At 44.2% G+C, this 20,543-nt stretch overlaps 1 protein-coding gene across 2 annotated transcripts in view; it reads right to left on the minus strand.

Annotated features, from left to right (window-relative positions):
• LOC129861366 (regulator of G-protein signaling 17-like) overlaps positions 1 to 9,052 on the minus strand; it is a 161,012-nt gene extending 151,960 nt beyond the window's left edge. For both annotated transcript variants that reach the window (XM_055932746.1, XM_055932747.1), the window contains exon 1: positions 8,884 to 9,052. The gene's annotated coding sequence lies outside the window, so the exon portion shown is untranslated. The remainder of the gene's footprint in view (positions 1 to 8,883) is intronic.
• Positions 9,053 to 20,543: the final 11,491 nt, after the last annotated feature.

Genomic DNA, 20,543 nt, shown 5'->3' on the forward strand with positions numbered 1-20,543 from the left:
ACAGTCAGACTGAGACAGACAGGCACCAAATCTAGACTATAGTAAGGTTGAGACAGACAGGCACCATATCTAGACTATAGTAAGGTTGAGACAGACAGGTTGAGACAGACAGGTTGAGACAGACAGGTTGAGACAGAGGCTGAGGATGTGGCCTGACAATAGGAGAACAGAGCAAGATATCTTTCTGCAGAGTGACATGAATGAGTCACATACTTCCTCTGGAGGAGGACGTGCTGTCACACTGATATCCTGTTTCTCTCTGAGTCACACTGATATCCTGCTTCGCTCTGATTTACACTGATATCCTGTTTCTCTCTGATGTACTGACAGAGGATAGGGTACTGACAGGGTTCCCCCTTTGCTGCTATAACAGCCTCCACTCTTCTGGGAAGGCTTTCCACTAGATGTTGGAACATTGCTGCTATAACAGCCTCCACTCTTCTGGGAAGGCTTTCCACTAGATGTTGGAACATTGCTGCTATAACAGCCTCCACTCTTCTGGGAAGGCTTTCCACTAGATGTTGGAACATTGCTGCTATAACAGCCTCCACTCTTCTGGGAAGGCTTTCCACTAGATGTTGGAACATTGCTGCTATAACAGCCTCCACTCTTCTGGGAAGGCTTTCCACTAGATGTTGGAACATTGCTGCTATAACAGTCTCCACTCTTCTGGGATGGCTTTCCACTAGATGTTGGGACATTGCTGCTATAACAGCCTCCACTCTTCTATGAAGGCTTTCCACTAGATGTTGGAACATTGCTGCTATAACAGCCTCCACTCTTCTATGAAGGCTTTCCACTAGATGTTGGAACATTGCTGCTATAACAGCCTCCACTCTTCTGGGAAGGCTTTCCACTAGATGTTGGAACATTGCTGCTATAACAGCCTCCACTCTTCTATGAAGGCTTTCCACTAGATGTAGGAACATTGCTGCTATAACAGCCTCCACTCTTCTGGGAAGGCTTTCCACTAGATGTTGGAACATTGCTGCTATAACAGCCTCCAGTCTTCTGGGAAGGCTTTCCACTAGATGTTGGAACATTGCTGCTATAACAGCCTCCAGTCTTCTGGGAAGGCTTTCCACTAGATGTTGGAACATTGCTGCTATAACAGCCTCCACTCTTCTGGGAAGGCTTTCCACTAGATGTTGGAACATTGCTGCTATAACAGCCTCCAGTCTTCTGGGAAGGCTTTCCACTAGATGTAGGAACATTGCTGCTATAACAGCCTCCACTCTTCTGGGAAGGCTTTCCACTAGATGTTGGAACATTGCTGCTATAACAGCCTCCACTCTTCTGGGAAGGCTTTCCACTAGATGTTGGAACATTGCTGCTATAACAGCCTCCACTCTTCTGGGAAGGCTTTCCACTAGATGTTGGAACATTGCTGCTATAACAGCCTCCACTCTTCTGGGAAGGCTTTCCACTAGATGTTGGAACATTGCTGCTATAACAGCCTCCACTCTTCTGGGAAGGCTTTCCACTAGATGTTGGAACATTGCTGCTATAACAGCCTCCACTCTTCTGGGAAGGCTTTCCACTAGATGTTGGAACATTGCTGCTATAACAGCCTCCACTCTTCTGGGAAGGCTTTCCACTAGATGTTGGAACATTGCTGCTATAACAGCCTCCACTCTTCTGGGAAGGCTTTCCACTAGATGTTGGAACATTGCTGCTATAACAGCCTCCACTCTTCTGGGAAGGCTTTCCACTAGATGTTGGAACATTGCTGCGGGGACTTGCTTCAATTCAGCCACAAGAGCATTAGTGAGGTCGGGCACTGATGTTGGGCGATTAGGCCTGGCTCACAGTCGGCGTTCCAATTCATCCCAAAGGTGTTCGACGGGGTTGAGGTCAGGGCTCTATGCAGGGCAGTCAAGTTCTTCCACAACTATCTCAACAAACCAATTCTGTATGGACCTTACTTTGTGCACGGGGGCATTATCATCCAGAAAAAGGAAAGGGCCTTCCCCAAACTGTTGCCACAAAGTTGGAAGCACAGAATCATCTAGAATGTCATGGTATGCTGTAGCGTTAAGATTTCCATTCATTGGAACTAAGGGGCCTAGCAAGAACAATGAAAAACAGCCCCAGACCATTTTTCCTCCTCCACCAAACTTTACAGTTGGCACTACGAATTTGGGCAGGTAGCATTCTCCTGGCATCCGCCAAACTCAGATTCGTCCATCGAACCGCCAGATGGTGATTCATCACGCCAGAAAATGCGTTTCCACTGGTCCAAAGTCCAATGGCGGCGAGCTTTACACCACCCCAGCCGACGCTTGGCATTGGCATGGTGATCTTAGGCTTGTGTGCGGTCTGTTCGGCCATGGAAACCCATGAAATTCCCGACGAACAGTTCTTGTGCTGACATTGCTTCCAGAGGCAGTTTGGAACTCGGTAGTGAGTGTTGCATCTGGGGACAGACAATTTTAACGCGCTTCAGCACTTGGTGGTCCTATTCTTTGAGCTTGGTAGGTGAGCTTGTTTGGCCTACCACTTCGCTGCTGATCCGTTGTTGCTCCTAGACGTTTATATCACACAATAACAGCACTTACAGTTGACCGGGGCAGCTCTAGCAGGGCAAAATATGACAAACTGACTTTTTGGAAAGGTGGCATCCTATGACGGTGTCACGTTGAAAGTCACTGAGCTCTTCAGTACGGCCATTCTACTGACAATGTTTGTCTATGGAGATTGCATGGCGGTGTATTTTATTTTACACACCAGTCAGCAACTATTGTGGCTTAAATAGCCGGAATCCACTCATTTGAAGGAGTGTCCACATACTTTTGTATATATATAGTTCACGTACGGCTTCTCTTCTGTCATTATATCATCCTCGTTTAGAACACTAAATAAAACCTTGGTCACCAAAATTATGTCATCAAACGATAGAATGATCAAGGAATCACCATGCGTATTTGATGTGTTTGAAAATTAAATAACTGTCATCTTTTATGACGCCGAAAGAAACGTTTAGGCGGTCACAATAGGTTTCCTAACACACATTCACATTCTATCAAGATGCCGAATTAAATAAATCATAATTCTCCAACGCTGTTCCAGAGACATCATTAACATGGTGGTCTGTCATTTTACTGCTATTACAGTAGGAGTTGCTATTACAGTAGGCTAGGTGTGAGGCAGTTTGGAACTCGGTAGTGAGTGTTGCATCCGGGAACAGACAATTTTAACGCGCTTCAGCACATGGCGGTCCTATTCCGGCGCCAATCGGTGTCACTCTGAAATAATTCCAACATCCAAGAGACGTGACTTACAAAACACCCGGAAGTGTTCTGAATGATTGTGATTGTCGTTCATTATGCCTACTCAAGTCTCGTAACCTGAACTGATGCGTACACTGCTGTCCACACGCGTCTCGGTCTCGGTCTCGGCGACTCTGCCTTGGCATAATGTAATTGAACCACACCTTTTGTTCAGTCGCTCATTTTTAATGCGACAGGCATTCGGTAATGATAGATAAGTGTAATAGCCTACAGTTTTCTTGTAATCTACGTTTTATTTATTGTGATAGGCTTATGTTTCACTATTTATTTTGCAGGGGAAGCCGTACTGGACTGTTCCAACTTACTTTCACCCCTCCTTTAAATACAAAGTATTTAAGCCTATAAGTAACTAAGTAAATACACCTTCACTGAAGTGAAACATTAGTGAAATTGGATTAATATTCAGTGTGGATTCCAGGCTAGGCCACTCCTCCTCTAATGAACTTAAGGGCATTAAGGGCAGAGTTGCCCCGATAATTTTCAATGGGGGCAGAGTTTTCCATAAATTTTCAATGGGGGGCGTAATTCTATCCAGGCGTAGTGATCGTGCACTCGAAAGACACTCAGCTGGGGCGGAAAAAATAGGAATCTTATTTTATGGCGAACTCCGCTCTGCCCCAAGCACGTTACCTAAACTGACTTGACCTGCCCTGAGGCTGACTGACAAGGTCAAAACAGAGTAATGGGCTATTCTCTAGTGTATCTAGCCTTGGTGTGTATCTGTCCTCCTATTCTCTAGTGGATCTAGCCTTGGTGTGTATCTGTCCTCCTTCTATTCTCTAGTGGATCTAGCCTTGGTGTGTATCTGTCCTCCTATTCTCTAGTGGATCTAGCCTTGGTGTGTATCTGTCCTTCTATTCTCTAGTGGATCTAGCCTTGGTGTGTATCTGTCCTCCTCCTATTCTCTAGTGGATCTAGCCTTGGTGTGTATCCGTCCTCCTCCTATTCTCTAGTGGATCTAGCCTTGGTGTGTATCTGTCCTCCTATTCTCTAGTGGATCTAGCCTTGGTGTGTATCTGTCCTCCTATTCTCTAGTGGATCTAGCCTTGGTGTGTATCCGTCCTCCTATTCTCTAGTGGATCTAGCCTTGGTGTGTATCTGTCCTCCTATTCTCTAGTGGATCTAGCCTTGGTGTGTATCTGTCCTCCTCCTATTCTCTAGTGGATCTAGCCTTGGTGTGTATCTGTCCTCCTCCTATTCTCTAGTGGATCTAGCCTTGGTGTGTATCTGTCCTCCTATTCTCTAGTGGATCTAGCCTTGGTGTGTATCCGTCCTCCTATTCTCTAGTGGATCTAGCCTTGGTGTGTATCTGTCCTCCTCCTATTCTCTAGTGGATCTAGCCTTGGTGTGTATCTGTCCTCCTCCTATTCTCTAGTGGATCTAGCCTTGGTGTGTATCTGTCCTCCTATTCTCTAGTGGATCTAGCCTTGGTGTGTATCCGTCCTCCTATTCTCTAGTGGATCTAGCCTTGGTGTGTATCCGTCCTCCTATTCTCTAGTGGATCTAGCCTTGGTGTGTATCTGTCCTCCTATTCTCTAGTGGATCTAGCCTTGGTGTGTATCCGTCCTCCTATTCTCTAGTGGATCTAGCCTTGGTGTGTATCTGTCCTCCTCCTATTCTCTAGTGTATCTAGCCTTGGTGTGTATCTGTCCTCCTCCTATTCTCTAGTGGATCTAGCCTTGGTGTGTATCCGTCCTCCTATTCTCTAGTGGATCTAGCCTTGGTGTGTATCTGTCCTCCTATTCTCTAGTGGATCTAGCCTTGGTGTGTATCTGTCCTCCTTCTATTCTCTAGTGGATCTAGCCTTGGTGTGTATCTGTCCTCCTATTCTCTAGTGGATCTAGCCTTGGTGTGTATCTGTCCTCCTCCTATTCTCTAGTGGATCTAGCCTTGGTGTGTATCTGTCCTCCTCCTATTCTCTAGTGGATCTAGCCTTGGTGTGTATCTGTCCTCCTTCTATTCTCTAGTGGATCTAGCCTTGGTGTGTATCTGTCCTCCTCCTATTCTCTAGTGGATCTAGCCTTGGTGTGTATCTGTCCTCCTTCTATTCTCTAGTGGATCTAGCCTTGGTGTGTATCCGTCCTCCTATTCTCTAGTGGATCTAGCCTTGGTGTGTATCTGTCCTCCTCCTATTCTCTAGTGGATCTAGCCTTCCTTTCTCCTTCTATTCTCTTGGACTGAGGAAACTATACACCGGATTTATCTTGTTGCAGTAATAGTAGTCTATAGTATAGCCTTTCACTTTTCTCACTGCCCAGGGATCCACTTTTGTAAGTGGAAGACCAGGGATCCCCTTTTGTAAGTGGAAGACCAGGGATCCCCTTTTGTAAGTGGAAGACCAGGGATCCCCTTTTGTAAGTGGAAGACCAGGGATCCCCTTTTGCAAGTGGAAGACCAGGGATCCCCTTTTGTAAGTGGAAGACCAGGGATCCCCTTTTGCAAGTGGAAGACCAGGGATCCCCTTTTGCAAGTGGAAGATACTTTCGACACCACTTAGTATCAGATAAATACTTTTTTCGCATCCCAAAATGGAACCTTATTCCCTACATAGTGCACTACTATTAACCATGGCCCTATGGGTAGTATTGCACTATATAGGAAATAGTGTTCCATTTGGGCCTTTATCTACACTAGAAACGGAACATGTTGCAGTTCATACGAGGAAATCAGTCAATTGAAATACATTCATTAGGTCCTAATCTATGGATTTCACATGACTGGGAATACAGATATACATCTGTTGGTCACAGATACCCTTAAAAAGGTAGGGACTTAGATTAGAAAACTAGTCAGTATCTCCAACTCCTTCGAGTTGATCAGGCTGTTGATTGTGGCCTGTGGAATGTTGTCCCACTCCTCTTCAATGGCTGTGGGAAGTTGCTTGATATTGACAGGAACTGGAACACTCTGTCTTACACGTCGATCCAGAGCATCCCAAACATGCTCAATGGGTGACATGTCTGGTGAGTATGCAGGCCATGGAAGAACTGGGACATTTTCAGCATCCAGGTATTGTGCACAGATTCTTGCGTCATGGGGCCGTGCGTTATCATGCTGAAACATGAGGTGATGGCGGTGGATGAATGGCACGACAATGGGACTCAGGATCTCGTCACGGTATCTCTGTGCATTCAAATTGACCTCAATAAAATGCAATTGTGTTTGTTGTCTGTAGCTTATACCCATACCATAACCCCACCGCCACCATGGGGCACTCTGTTCACAACGGTGACATCAGCAAACCTCTCACCCACACAACGCTATACGCCCTGTCTGCCATCTGCCCGGGTTGAAACCAGGATTCATCCGCAAATAGTATCGAAGGTGAGCATGTTGCTCACTGAAGTCGGTTACGACGCTGAACTGCAGTCAAGTCAAGACCCTGGCGAGGATGACGAGCACGCAGATTAGCTTCCCTGAGACGGTTTCTGACAGTTTCATCAGCTGTCCGAGTGGCTGGTCTCAGACGATCCTGCAGGTGAAGAAGCCGGATGTGGAGTACCTGGGATGGTGTGGTTAAACATGGTCTGCAGGTGTGAGGCCGGTTGGACGTACTGCCGAATTCTCTAAAACGACGGCTTATGGTAGAGAATTTAACATTAAATTCTCTGGCAACAGCTCTGGTGGACATTCCTACATTCAGCAAGCCAATTGCACACTCCCTCAAAACTTGAGACATCTGTGGCATTGTGTTGTGTGATAAAACTGCACATTTTAGAGAGGCCTTTTATTGCCCCCCCAGCACAAGGTGCACCTGTGTAATGTTCATGCTGTTTAATCAGCTTCTTGATATGCCACACCTGGCAATTGGATGGATTATCTTGGCAAAGGAGAAATGCTCACTAACAGGGATGTAATTAAATGTGTTCATACAATTTTAGAGAAATACGCTTTTTTTTGTGCGCGTATCTGAGTCTATCAATTTCCCCAAAACACCTCCATGTTCATGTCATATGTTAACATAATGTCTGTTTTTGGGCTCCTCAGTGCATATCCTCTCATGTCAGATGTTTCTGCTGCACTGCTCTCTATGTTGCTCTTTTCTCCCAACCTACAATAGAAACCTCTCTCGGAGCAATCTCTCAAAATAACAGAAAAGGCTTTAGGGAACTCTTGATTTCTGTTATTAATCACGTGTGGCAAACTCCAGGATGCATATCAGACATTTCAGTCATAAAAAAAAAAACTAGAACATGTAGATTGATTTTGACTGACTTAAAGATGTTTTCATTGCAATCCATGGGGTTTGGTCTGATCTGTGTGCCCAAAATGCAGTTTGCAAGCTTTGCTTCGTATCCCCCTCATATTCAGAAGCGCGTCCTCAGGAGATTGGTACGCACGAAACATGTTTCTAAGCGCTTCGCCGCCACGCGACACCGGTGGCCCGCCTCCCTCACCTTCCTCCGCTCCACGGGGACGCGCTTACCGGGCGCCGCTCACAACAAATTCATTCAATCGAACGTCTCGTGCATGAGTCACGAACGCGCTTTACTACACGACAAGTTTGGGAGGAAAGGTGTAGGCAGACAGTCACATATCCTCCTCGTAAATGATTCACACGCGGCTAAACGAACAATATGAGGGTTAAAATACTATTATTTATGTTGTTACCTGCAACACAGATGATATCTAGGCCTATCAATCGGATATCTGACAAAAACAAACTTCCCAACGGTCAATGATGATCTTTTCAATTTGCACTTCCTAGACCTAGATGATCGACTTGAGAAAAATACATGTATTGTACCCCCCCACACACTACCGGTAGGCTACATATCACACACTAAAGGACACTAACCCATAAGAATAACTTGTTTGGCTAAGCTGAGAAAAGCATCACGATTTGGCATAGAAAAATCATAAAAACCTCACTCTCTCATAGTCTATTATATTGCGTGAGGAGAACTGACACATTTACGAATTGGACAAATATGACAAATACAAAAACCGCCTGCACTATAAACCCCGTCGGATTCCTTCTTCCGCTCCTGTGGGGTTTACAGAAACCAAGGAAACATCTAACTTGGGTGCTCAAATGATCTGCTTTCAACATTACAGTTAGCAGTGCACATGTTTATGCTAGTCATAATGATGACAAATAAATCCTATCAGTGGTACCGAGAGAGAGAGAGAGAAAAATCATAGCCGAGCAAATTTGAACAGACTGACATCTCCATATTGTACTCATATGGATCCAGAGCAGAGCATTCTACTAATAGAAATGAAGCAGTGAAACAAGCGACACAAAAATAAGCGGCAATAGCAGTATTTCCCTACCTAGCTCTCTTCCTCAGTCAGTTTCGAATGAGAAGCACAGTGGTTATTGTATCGAAAGACATATCGCTACTCTATTTCCAGGAAAGCTGTATTCCGTGTATAACGTGTTGTCGAAAACATGATCCAAATACTAAATGTTGTTTTACAGGTTTTTTGGGGGAAACCGTTACAGGGTTTGTTTCTTCAAGAAAACCCTTTTCTCTTCATCTGTAGCCTAGGAATCACGGACCTTTTTCAAAATGGGAAAAACCCACCATTGACTGGCAAACTAAAAAAAACAATTTACTTGACATGGCTATTATTTAATAATACTTACAATTTTTTGCATTAATATGATCAGGTGGACGGTATCCGTTTCGTTTTCGGAGGCACATCCGTTTCCTTTAATGATTTATTTTTTTAATATGTAAAAATACTGTATATATTCGCTGTTGCCGTGTTCCAGCGCGAGCTGGGCTCGACACCCTTACCGACGCGAACGGAGGCTACACGGCGCATGCGTGGAGCGGTACGGTACTCCTTACACAGACAGACAGAGCTGTTCACCAAGGAACGGATCTTCCTCAGTATAGCTGGCATTTGTTATAAACCTAACTTCTTTATGTGCCACTGTAAGTCATAACAATTAAAGCATACAGGAAGTTAATGACTAAGGTCAACTAACATATTGATTGACATAATCATCTTCCTCAACGTCCTCATTGTCATCCCCTTTTTCCCTCCTCATCTTCATCAACAGGTAAACTAAAATTACAACACAAATAACATTGTAATGACATTATAATACTACCTCTAATAATAATACTCATTATCATCATCATATTGTTTGTTTATATAAGGTAACCCCAGGAATAGCTCTTATAGCCTAGAGACTGTAACAGCGAAGGTAACTTTGCCATTTTAGTTTTTAAATGACCTGCTATGATTTGATTATTTATTCCTCATGAGCCCTATCAACCTCATTGATGATTTTTTTTTTAACTACTTAATTCAAAGAAACTGTTGTTTCACACTCACACAATTTCAACAACAGGTTATCTCTCCTCACACAACACAATTCATATAAGTCACTTCCTGTACAATGCTTAAAATCGTGGTAGGTTACTTCGACCACAACACAATTTATATAAGTCACTTCCTGTACAATGCTTAAAATCGTGGTAGACTCCTTCCACCGGGTCACTGCTGATAAACGTTAAATGACGTAAGGAACATACCATGCTGTGTGGTGTTGTCAGTGGCTGTAATTCTCTTCCCTATCTGCCTGTGTTACTGGTTTTGTCCAGCAAGCGGCGCCAGACACCAACAATAGCCTAATAAAAACATGGTTACGACCGCTGGCGGGTCAAAATATCTCTGGTTTTGTCGGAGAACAATTGCATACCATTAAAATGTAAATAAACTACCAAAAATTATCTTGAAAGAATATCTTGATAATTTTCAGACTAGGTGGCCTAAACACTATGGGCATGTGGAATTAGAAAATAGATTAATTAATTCATTGATTAGGATTTGGCGCACTGAAGGACGCTAAATAGTTGCTGGGATTCTAGTAGTTCTATCATATTCAAAAACGAACGTTTCCTCTAAAAAAAATGAGTCACGTTTTTATATAATGAGATCTGCTGTTTGTCCACATGGTGTCAGTAAAGCTCTCTGAGATGGGAAGTGTCACCTAACCATTGCTTGCTCATTCATGCCGCAACCAAATACCACTCCCTACATGGTCATCCTTTGATGAATCCATAGAGAACTCAAAGTGACAACCTCATCCCAGAATGCTTATTTCAACGTCCTGTCTTGTAGGCTGTAGATAACCTATTATGTGTTGTTTGAAATGATTTGGAACATGTTGGGATAACATATGTTGCAATTTATCTGACCGAAATTAATCTAAAGTTATATGGAATGACATGGGAAAATATAAATAATTTTTTTTTATTTCTGACTGAGTTCAGACACAGCCATGCACACACATGCACGGACACACATGCACGGATGCACGGACGCACACACACACACACACGCACGCACGCACGCACGCACGCACGCACGCACGCACGCACGCGCACACACACACACACACACAAACCGTAGGGGATGCCTGATGTTTTACGGCCTTCTAACCAATTGTGCTATTTTCGTAGTTTTTTTGCGTTATTTGCAACTTATTGTGTACATAATGTTTCTGCCACCGTCTCTGTTGACCGAAAAGAGCTTCTGGACATCAGAACAACGATTACTCACCTCGAACTGGACCAAGATTTATTCTTCAACGAGTCGCACGCAAAGTATTTACTGCTGATACCGGACCAGAACCCAATAAAAAAACAAAACATAAAGCAACTATTGCTGTCTTACAATCTCTCTCCACCAGGTGTAGCACTTCTCTCATCGTTTAAAAACAAGAAATGGACAGTGACGGGGGTAAGGGGGGATACCTAGTAATTTTTTTCGTCATCATTGCATGCGATCATCATTCTCAAAGCCGCTGTTTACTTCTAAGATCACTTTAGCACCGCCCTAAAAACCAGATTCAAATTCGACACAAACCTTCAAATTGGTATGTAATGACACATTATATAAACTCTTCTCTCCAAAGCCCCGTCATCAGCATGAACTTCTCTAGGGTAGGTGAGACGCTAACGTCCCACCAGGCCAACATCCGGTGAAACTGCAGAGAGGTAACATTTTAACTTCTTGATGATAGGGTGCAGAATTTTCACTTAGGGAAAAATAGCGTGCGCAATTTCAACTTCGTGCTACTCATCCCCAGAATATAAGATATGCATATAATTAGTAGATTTGGATAGAAAACACTCTGAAGTTTCTAAAACTGTTTGAATCATATCTGTAAGTATAACAGAACTTATATAGCAGTCAAAACCCTGAGGACTAACTTTTTTATTGTTAAGTTCCTCTATGTTCAATGGATTGTTTTGGGCAAACCAGAATTCTAATCAGTAAATGCGCAGTTTCTACTGCTTCCACTGGATGTCGCCATTGTATGGAAAATGGTTAAGGTTTTTTCTTAGTGAGGTGAACAAGATATTGACCCGGAAGTGGAGGGACGTCGTTTGTTTATGTTTGAGAATTGGGCAAGACGTGAAATGTTCCGTGAGTTTGTTGATATCCTGTATTGAAAACAGATTGACCTGTCTTCAATTTGATCGATTATTAACGTTTACAAATACCTTAAGCTGTATTACAAAAGTACTTTGAAATGTTTTGGCAAAGTTTAGAGGTAATTTTTTTTAGATATTGTGTCGTGATTTTGTTCAAATTGAACGCTGTTTTTCCTGGTACAACGGCGCCAAATAAATGGACAATTTGGATATATATGGATGGAATTAATCGAACAAAAGGACCATTTGTGATGTTTATGGGACATATTGGAGTGCCAACAAAAGAATCTCGTCAAAGGTAATGCATGTTTTATATTTTATATTAGCGTTTTGAGTAGCGCTAGCATGGTTGAAATAGGCTACACTCTCTTGTTTACATTGGGCTATCATCAGATAATAGCATCTTATGCTTTCGCCGAAAAGCCTTTTTGAAATCTGACATGTTGGCTGGATTCACAACGAGTGTAGCTTTAAATTGATATCTTATATGTGTGATTTAATCAAGTTTAATTTTATATAATTTTTTAGAATTTGGCGCTCTACATTTTGACATGGCTGTTGGGACGCAAGCGTCCCATCTATCCCAGAGAGGTTAAACACACACCATTCGTTGTATTAAACATTCTTGTAAATACATGTATCTTACATCATTTAAAAGATGAACGTCTTGTTAATCCAGCCGCTGGGTCAGATTTCAAAAAGGTTTTACTGCAAAAATAAACATGTGATTTTCTGAGGACGGCGCCCCACAAGTATTGCTAGCATTTTCCAACCAAGCATTAGCGTCACGAATGTCAGAAATAACAATAAAATAAATCGCTTACCATTGAAGTTCTTCCTCTGGTGGCAATAACTACACAGTGAATGAAGTATTTACTGCTGATACCGGACCAGGCCCAAAGCCCCGTCATTAGCATTAAGAAGAGACGGTATTTACTGCTGATACCGGACCAGGCCCAAAGCCCCGTCATTAGCATTAAGAAGAGACGGCGAACGCAGATCTGGCTGCCATGTGAGAATTCTTCGGTGATCGGGTAACCCTCCTCTACCATCTGTCCTATTTGTCAACGTGCAATCATTGGATAATAAACTGGATAAGCTCCGTTCGAGACTATACTACTAACGGAACATAAAAAAACTGTAACATCTTATGTTTCACCGAGTCGTGGCTGAACGACGACATTGATAATATACAGTTGACGGGGTTTTCCATGCATGGGCAAGACAGAACAGCTTCCTTTCGGGAAGACAATGGGTGGTGGTTTGTGTCTATTTGTCAATAATGGCTGGTGCTTGAAATCTAATATTAAAGAAGTCTCAAGGTTTTGCTCGTCTGAGATAGAGTATCTCACGATAACTGTAGACCATACTACTTACCAATACAATTTTCATCTCTATTTAACGCAGCTGTCTATTTACCACCACAAACCGATGCTAACACCGCACTCAACGAGCTGTACAAGGCCATAGGCAAACAAGAACATACTCATCCAGAGGTGGTGTCTCCTAGTGGCCGGGGACTTTAATGCAGGAAAACTTAAATCCGTTTTACCTCATTTCTACCAGCATGTCACATGTGCAACCAGAGGGAAAAAAACTCTAGACCATCTTTACTCCACACACAGAGACGCGTACAAAGCTCTCCCTCACCGTCCATTTGGCAAATCTGTCCATAACGCTATCCTCCTGATTCCTGTTCACATGCCAAAAATAAAAGCAGGGAGTACCAGTGACTCGCTCAATAAGAAAGGAAGTGGTCAAGGTGCGGACGCTTATAAGAAATACTGCTATGCCCTCCGACGAACCATCAATACAGGACTAAGATTGAAACCTACAGTACTACACCGGCTCTGATGCTTGTCAGATGTGGCAGGTCTTGCAAACTATTACAGACTACATTTTTTACATTTTAGTCATTTAGCAGACGCTCTTATCCAGAGCGACTTACAGTAGAGTGCATACATTTTTTATTACATTTTACATACTGAGACAAGGATATCCCTATCGGCCAAACCCTCCCTAACCCGGACGACGCTATGCCAATTGTGCGTCGCCCCACGGCCCTCCCGGTTGCGGCCGGCTGCGACAGACCCTGGGCGCGAACCCAGCCCAGCCTGGGCGCGAACCCAGAGACTCTGGTGGCGCAGCTAGCACTGCGATGCAGTACCCTAGACCACTGCGCCACCCGGGAGGCTGGGTGGCGCAGTGGGAGGGAAGCCCAGCAGTGGGAAAGGGAAAGGGAAGCCCAGCAGTGAGCTGCCCAGTGACACAAACCTACCGGACGAGCTAAATTACTTCTATGCGCGCTCTCCGTAGCAGATGTGAGTAAGCTCTTTAAACAGGTCAACATTCACAAGGCCGCAGGGCCAGGAGGATTACCAGGATGTGTACTCAGAGAATTCGCTGACCAACTGGCAAGTATCTTCACTGACATTTTCAACCTTTTCCCTGACTGAACCCAAACCGTCTGTGCGCATGCGCCAACGTGCGCCATCGTGCGCCATCGTGCATGCCTTTATTTTGTCCCCCCACACCAAACGCGATCACGACAAGCAGGTTAAAATTAAAATTAAGGCCTCCCGGGTGGCGCAGTGGTCTAGGGCACTGCATCGCAGTGCTAACTGCGCCACCAGAGTCTCTGGGTTCGCTCCCAGGCTCTGTCGCAGCCGGCCGCGACCGGGAGGTCCGTGGGGCGACGCACAATTGGCATAGCGTCGTCCGGGTTAGGGAGGGTTTGGCCGATAGGGATATCCTTGTCTCATCGCGCTCCAGCAACTCCTGTGGCGGGCCGGGCGCAGTGCGCGCTAACCAAGGGGGCCAGGTACACGGTGTTTCCTCCGACACATTGGTGCGGCTGGCTTCCGGGTTGGAGGCGCGCTGTGTTAAGAAGCAGTGCGGCTTGGTTGGGTTGTGCTTCGGAGGACGCATGGCTTTCAACCTTCGTCTCTCCCGAGCCCGTAGGGGAGTTGTAGCGATGAGACAAGCTACTAGCGATTGGATACCACGAAAATTTGGGGTGAAAATGGGATAAAAAAAATAAATAAATAAAAATTAAAACTCTGAACCAATTACATTAATTTGGGGACAGGTCGAAAAGCATTAAACATTTATGTCAATTTAGCTAGCTAGCTTGCACTTGCTAGCTAATTTGTCGTGTTTAGCTAGCTTGCTGTTGCTAGTTAATTTGTCCTGGGATATAAACATCGAATTGTTACTTTACCTGAAATGCACAAGGTCCTCTACTCCGACAATTAATCCACACATAAAACGTTCAACCGAATCGTTTCTAGTCATCTCTCCTCCTTCTAGGCTTTTTCTTCTCTTGACTTTATATTGCGATTGGCAACTTTCATAAATTAGGTGTATTACCGCCATTGACCTCGTTCGTCTTTCAGTCACCCACGTGGGTATAACCAATGAGGAGATGGCACGTGGGTACCTGCTTCTATAAACCAATGAGGAGATGGGAGAGGCAGGACTTGCAGCGCGATCTGCATCACAAATAGAACTGACTTCTATTTGACTACATATTTGACTATGACTACCAACCGTAGCGCTCATGTCTGTAGCCATGAAGTGCTTTGAACGGCTGGTCATGGCTCATTTCAACACCATCATCCCAGAAACCCTAGACCCACTCAATTTCGCATACCGCCCCAACAGATCCACAGATGATGCAATCTCTGTTGCACTCCACACTGCCCTTTCCCACCTGGACAAAAGGAACACCTACGTAAGAATGCTGTTCATTGACTACAGCTCAGCATTCCGCACCATAGTGACCTCAACGCTCATCACTAAGCTAAGGACCCTGTGACGAAACACCTCCCTCTGCAACTGGATCCTGGACTTCCTAACTGGCCGCCCCCAGGTGGTATATGGACCTCAGCCAAGAGAAGCATATCTGGAAATAATATAGCTTATTTTCTTCAATATGCTAATGTCACGAACCGGCTCAAAGCCCCTAACAAAAGGGAGACAATATGGAGATAAAGAATAACAAAATATATTTATTAACGGAAGCGAAGTAAATACAATTAACAATGGTGTGTGTGTAGTCAGTAGTCAGTAGTGTGAGTGAGTGGCTGCGTATATACATGTGATAAGGGTGTTGAAGGGTGCCAACGCAAACAAACCAAATAACCACAACAATACCAAAATCTGCCTTTGTCTGAATGGAGAGAGTCTCCTCAATGAATGTGGAAGAGGTCTATTTATCCTGGAACACACCCAGGTGTTTCCCATGTAGCTGACGACCCTCCCAACTCCGCCCACCGGCATCCTAATAAGGGGACAAGAGCAAAGAGAGAATATTGCAGACAGAGTGGGAGGGTCGTCACACTAAGAAAACACAGATATGCGTTGTCTGCAGTCAGTATCTGTCCACCGGAAGAGAGAAAATAGGATGTCACATATCTCAGGATATTGAATGAGTCCATATCCGGCCTAAAGGAAATGTCTGTAACTTCCGGACGGGCCTCCCCCAGGTGGTAAGAGTAGGTAACAACACATCTTCCACGCTGAGACCTGGCCGGGTGGCGTAAAGGGGAACAACCTCTCCCTCAACATGATCAAGACAAAGGAGATGATCATGGAGTACAGGAAAAAGAGGACCGAGCACTTCCCCATTCTCTTCGACGGGGCTGTAGTGGAGCAGGTCGAGAGCTTCAAGTTCCTTGGTGTCCACATCACCATCATGTGTCCAAACACACCAAGACAGTCGTGAAAAGGGCACGACAACGCCAGGAAGAAGGCCCTAAACATGTCCAAAGACTCCAGCCACCTTAGTCATAGACTGTTCTCTCTGCTACCTCACGGCAGGTGATACCGGAGAACCCAGTCTAGGTCCAAAAGGCTCCTTAAAACTTCTTGTGAATAGGGGGGCGCTGTTTTCACTTTGGAAAAAATCGTGCCCAAATTAAACGGCCTCGTACTCTGTTCTAGATCATACAATATGCATATTATGCATATTATTATTACTATTGGATAGAAAACACTCTGAAGTTTCTAAAACTGTTTGAATTATATCTGTGAGTAAAACAGAACTCATTTGGCAGCAAACTTCCATACAGGAAGTGAAAAATCTGAAAACGAGGCTCTGTCTTTTATTTATGGATCTGTATGCACTTCTGTATGCACTTCATATGCCTTCCACTAGATGTCAACAGGCAGTAGAAGGTTGAATGGGGTGTCTAGCTTGATGTGAGGCCGAATTTTGGAGTGGCAGGTCAGCTCTTTTGTCAGTTTTCGACGGCGCGCAAGGGAGCTCCACATTGTCTTCTGAAAAGCGTTCGGTATACACGGCGAATTGCTCCGGCTCTGATTTTATTTGATACATATGAGAAAAACATCATAAAGTAGGATTTTTCAACCGAGTTTGATCAGTTTATTCAACTTTTATTTGGAATTTTTCGTTCCATGCGTCAAGAGATGATGGGCACGTGAGCTCGACATGGCTAGCCAAAGTTGCTAATTCGACAGAAGAAATGGACATTCTAAAACCAAACAACGATTTATTCTGGACCTAGGACTCCTTGCACAACATTCTGATGGAAGAACAGCAAAAGTAAGACAACATTTATGATGTTTGTTCGTATTTCTGTGTAATATGTTGACTCCAACACGGCGGAGAATAGGTGAGCGCTGTCTCACAATAACGCATGCTGTTTGTTGTGGTAAAGTTATTTTAAAAAATCTAACACAGCGATTGCATTAAGAACCAGTGTATCTTTCATTTGCCATACAACAATTATTAATATGTAAAGTTTATGATGAGTTCTTTGGTCAGATTAGGTCAGATTAGGTGAGTGTGCAAAATATCTCCGGACATTCTGGTGAATTGTTGCTACGTATTCACAATGTATAACCACGATTTGCAGCTCTAAATATGCACATTTTCGAACAAAACATAAATGTATTGTATAACATGATGTTATAAGACTGTCATCTGGTGAAGTTGTTCAAGGTTAGTGATTAATTTTATCTCTATTTGTGGGTTTTGTGAAAGCTACCTATGCGGTGGAAACATGGTGAAAACATGGCGTTGTGTGTTTGGCTATTGTGGTTAGCTAATATAAATACATATTGTGTTTTCGCTGTAAAACATTTTAAAAATCGGAAATGATGGCTGGATTCACAAGATGTTTATCTTTCATTTGCTGTATTGGACTTGTGATTTCATGAAATTATATTATATGATATCCCTGTCCCGTTAGGCTAGGCTATGCTAGTCAGCTTTTTTTTTTTGATGAGGATGCTCCCGGATCCGGGATGGGTATCACTGAAAGGTTAACAGCTTCTACCCCCAAGCCATACGACTCCTGAACATCTAATCAAATGGCTACCGGATTATTTACATTGAACCCCAGCGCCACCCTCACCCCCTTTTTACGCTGCTGTTACTCGCTGTTTATTATCTATGCATAGTCACTTTACCCCTACATACATGTACATATTACCTCAATTACCTCGACTAGCATGTACCCCTTCACATTGACTGTATTCCCTGATTCCCTGCATTCAGAAAGTATTCAGATCCCTTACCTTGTTCCACATGTTGTTACGTTACAGCCTTATTCTAAAATTGATAAAATCGCATTTTTCCCAATCAATCTGCACACAATACACCATGATTACAAAGTGAAAAAAAGGTTTTACAATTTTTTTTGCAAATGTATTAAAAATAATAAACAGAAATACCATATTTACATAAGTATTCAGACCCTTTGCTATGAGACTCGAAATTGAGCTCAGGTGTATCCTGTTTCTACAACCTGGAGTCCACCTGTGGTAAATGCAATTGATTGGACATCATTTGGAAAGGCACACACCTGTCTTTCTAAGGTTCCACAGTTGACAGTGCATGTCAGAGCAAAAACCAAGCCATGAGGTTAAAGGAATTGTCCGTATAGCTCCGAGCACAGTTCTGGGGAATGGTACCAAAACATTTCTGTAGCACTGAAGGTCCCCCAAGAACCACCAAGTTTGGAACCACCAAGACTCTTCCAACAGTTGGCCGTCCGGCCAAACTGAGCAATTGGGGGAGAAGGGCCTTGGTCAGGGAGGTGACCAAGAACCCGATAGTCGCTCTGACAGAGCTCAAGAGTTCCTCTGTGGAGATTGGAGAACCTTCCACCAATCAGGCTTTTATGGTAGAGTGGCCAGACGAAAGCTGCTCCTCTGTAAAAGGCACATGACAGCCGCTTGTAATTTGCCAAAAGGAACCTAAAGGACTCTGACAAGATTGAACTCTTTGGCGTGAAAGCTAAGCGTCATGGAGATGGCACCATCATGCTGTGGGGATGTTTTTCAGCGGCAGGGATTGGGAGATTAGTCAGGATCGAGAGAAAGATAAATGGAGCAAAGTACAGAGAGACCTCAGGACCTCAGACTGGGGCGAAGGTGCACCTTCCAACTTGACAGCGACCCTAAGCACACAGGCAAGACAACGCAGGAGTGGCTTCGGGACAAGTCTCTGAATGTCCTTGAGTGGCCCAGCCAGAGCCCGGACTTGAACCCGATCGAACATGTCTGGAGAGAACAGAAAATATCTGTGCCGTGACACTCCCCATCCAACCTGAATGAGCTTGAGAGGATCTGCAGAGAAGAATAGGAGAAACTCCCCAAATACAAGTGTGCAAAGATTGTATCGTCATACCCAAGAAGACCCAAGGCTATAATCGCTGCCAATGGTGCTTCAACAAAGTACTGAGTAATGGGTCGGAATATTTATGTAAATGTGATATTTCGGTTGTATTATTTTTTAACTGTCACGCCCTGATCTGGTTCACCTGTCCTTGTGATTGTCTCCACCCCCTCCAGGTGTTCCCCATCTTCCCATTATCCCCTGTGTATTTATACCTGTGTTCTCTGTCTGTTTGTTGCCAGTTCGTCTTGTTCGTTCAAGCTAACCAGTGTTTTTCCTGTCAGCTCCTATCGTTTCCCAGCCTCTCTTTCCTCATCCTCCTGGTTCTTGACCTTTGCCTGTCCCTGACCCTGTACCCGCCCGCCTGCACTCTCTGCCTGTCCCTGACCCTGTACCCACCTGCCTGATCTCTCTGCCTGTCCCTGACCCTGTACCCACCTGCCTGACCTCTCTGCCTGTCCCTGACCCTGTACCCACCTGCCTGATCTCTCTGCCTGTCCCTGACCCTGTACCCACCTGCCTGACCTCTCTGCCTGTCCCTGACCCTGTACCCACCTGCCTGATCTCTCTGCCTGTCCCTGACCCTGTACCCACCTGCCTGATCTCTCTGCCTGTCCCTGACCCTGTACCCACCTGCCTGATCTCTCTGCCTGTCCCTGACCCTGAGCCTGCCTGTCGTCCTGTACCTTTGCTCCACCTTTGGATAACTGAATTCTGCCCGTCGCTGACCCTGAGTCCGCCTGACGTTCGGTACCTTTGCCTTAGCCTGGTTCTTCGATCCCTGCCTGTCTTGACCTGTCTTGCCTGCCCCCGTTGCTACAATAAACATTGTTAATTCGACAGTCTGCATCTGGGTCTCACCTTGATTCCTGATACTAACATTTCTAATAATGTGTTTTTGCTTTGTCATTATATGGTATTGTGTGTAGATTGATGAGGACATTTAAAAAAAAAAAAAAGTCTGTAATGTAACAGAATGTGGAGAAAGTCAATGGGTCTGAATACTTTCCAAATGCGCTGTATAGACACATTATTGCTATTTGGTGTTACTTTTTTGTTTATTTCGTAAATATTTTCTTAACTCTTATTTTTCTTAAAACTGCATTGTTGGTTAAGGGCTTGTAAGTAAGCATTTCACAGTATACCTGTTGTATTCGGCGCATGTGACAAATACAATGTTGATTTTGATTTGACACACAACACATT

The sequence above is a fragment of the Salvelinus fontinalis genome, chromosome 8 (genome assembly GCF_029448725.1).
Source record: "Salvelinus fontinalis isolate EN_2023a chromosome 8, ASM2944872v1, whole genome shotgun sequence".
Taxonomy (NCBI): domain Eukaryota; kingdom Metazoa; phylum Chordata; class Actinopteri; order Salmoniformes; family Salmonidae; genus Salvelinus; species Salvelinus fontinalis.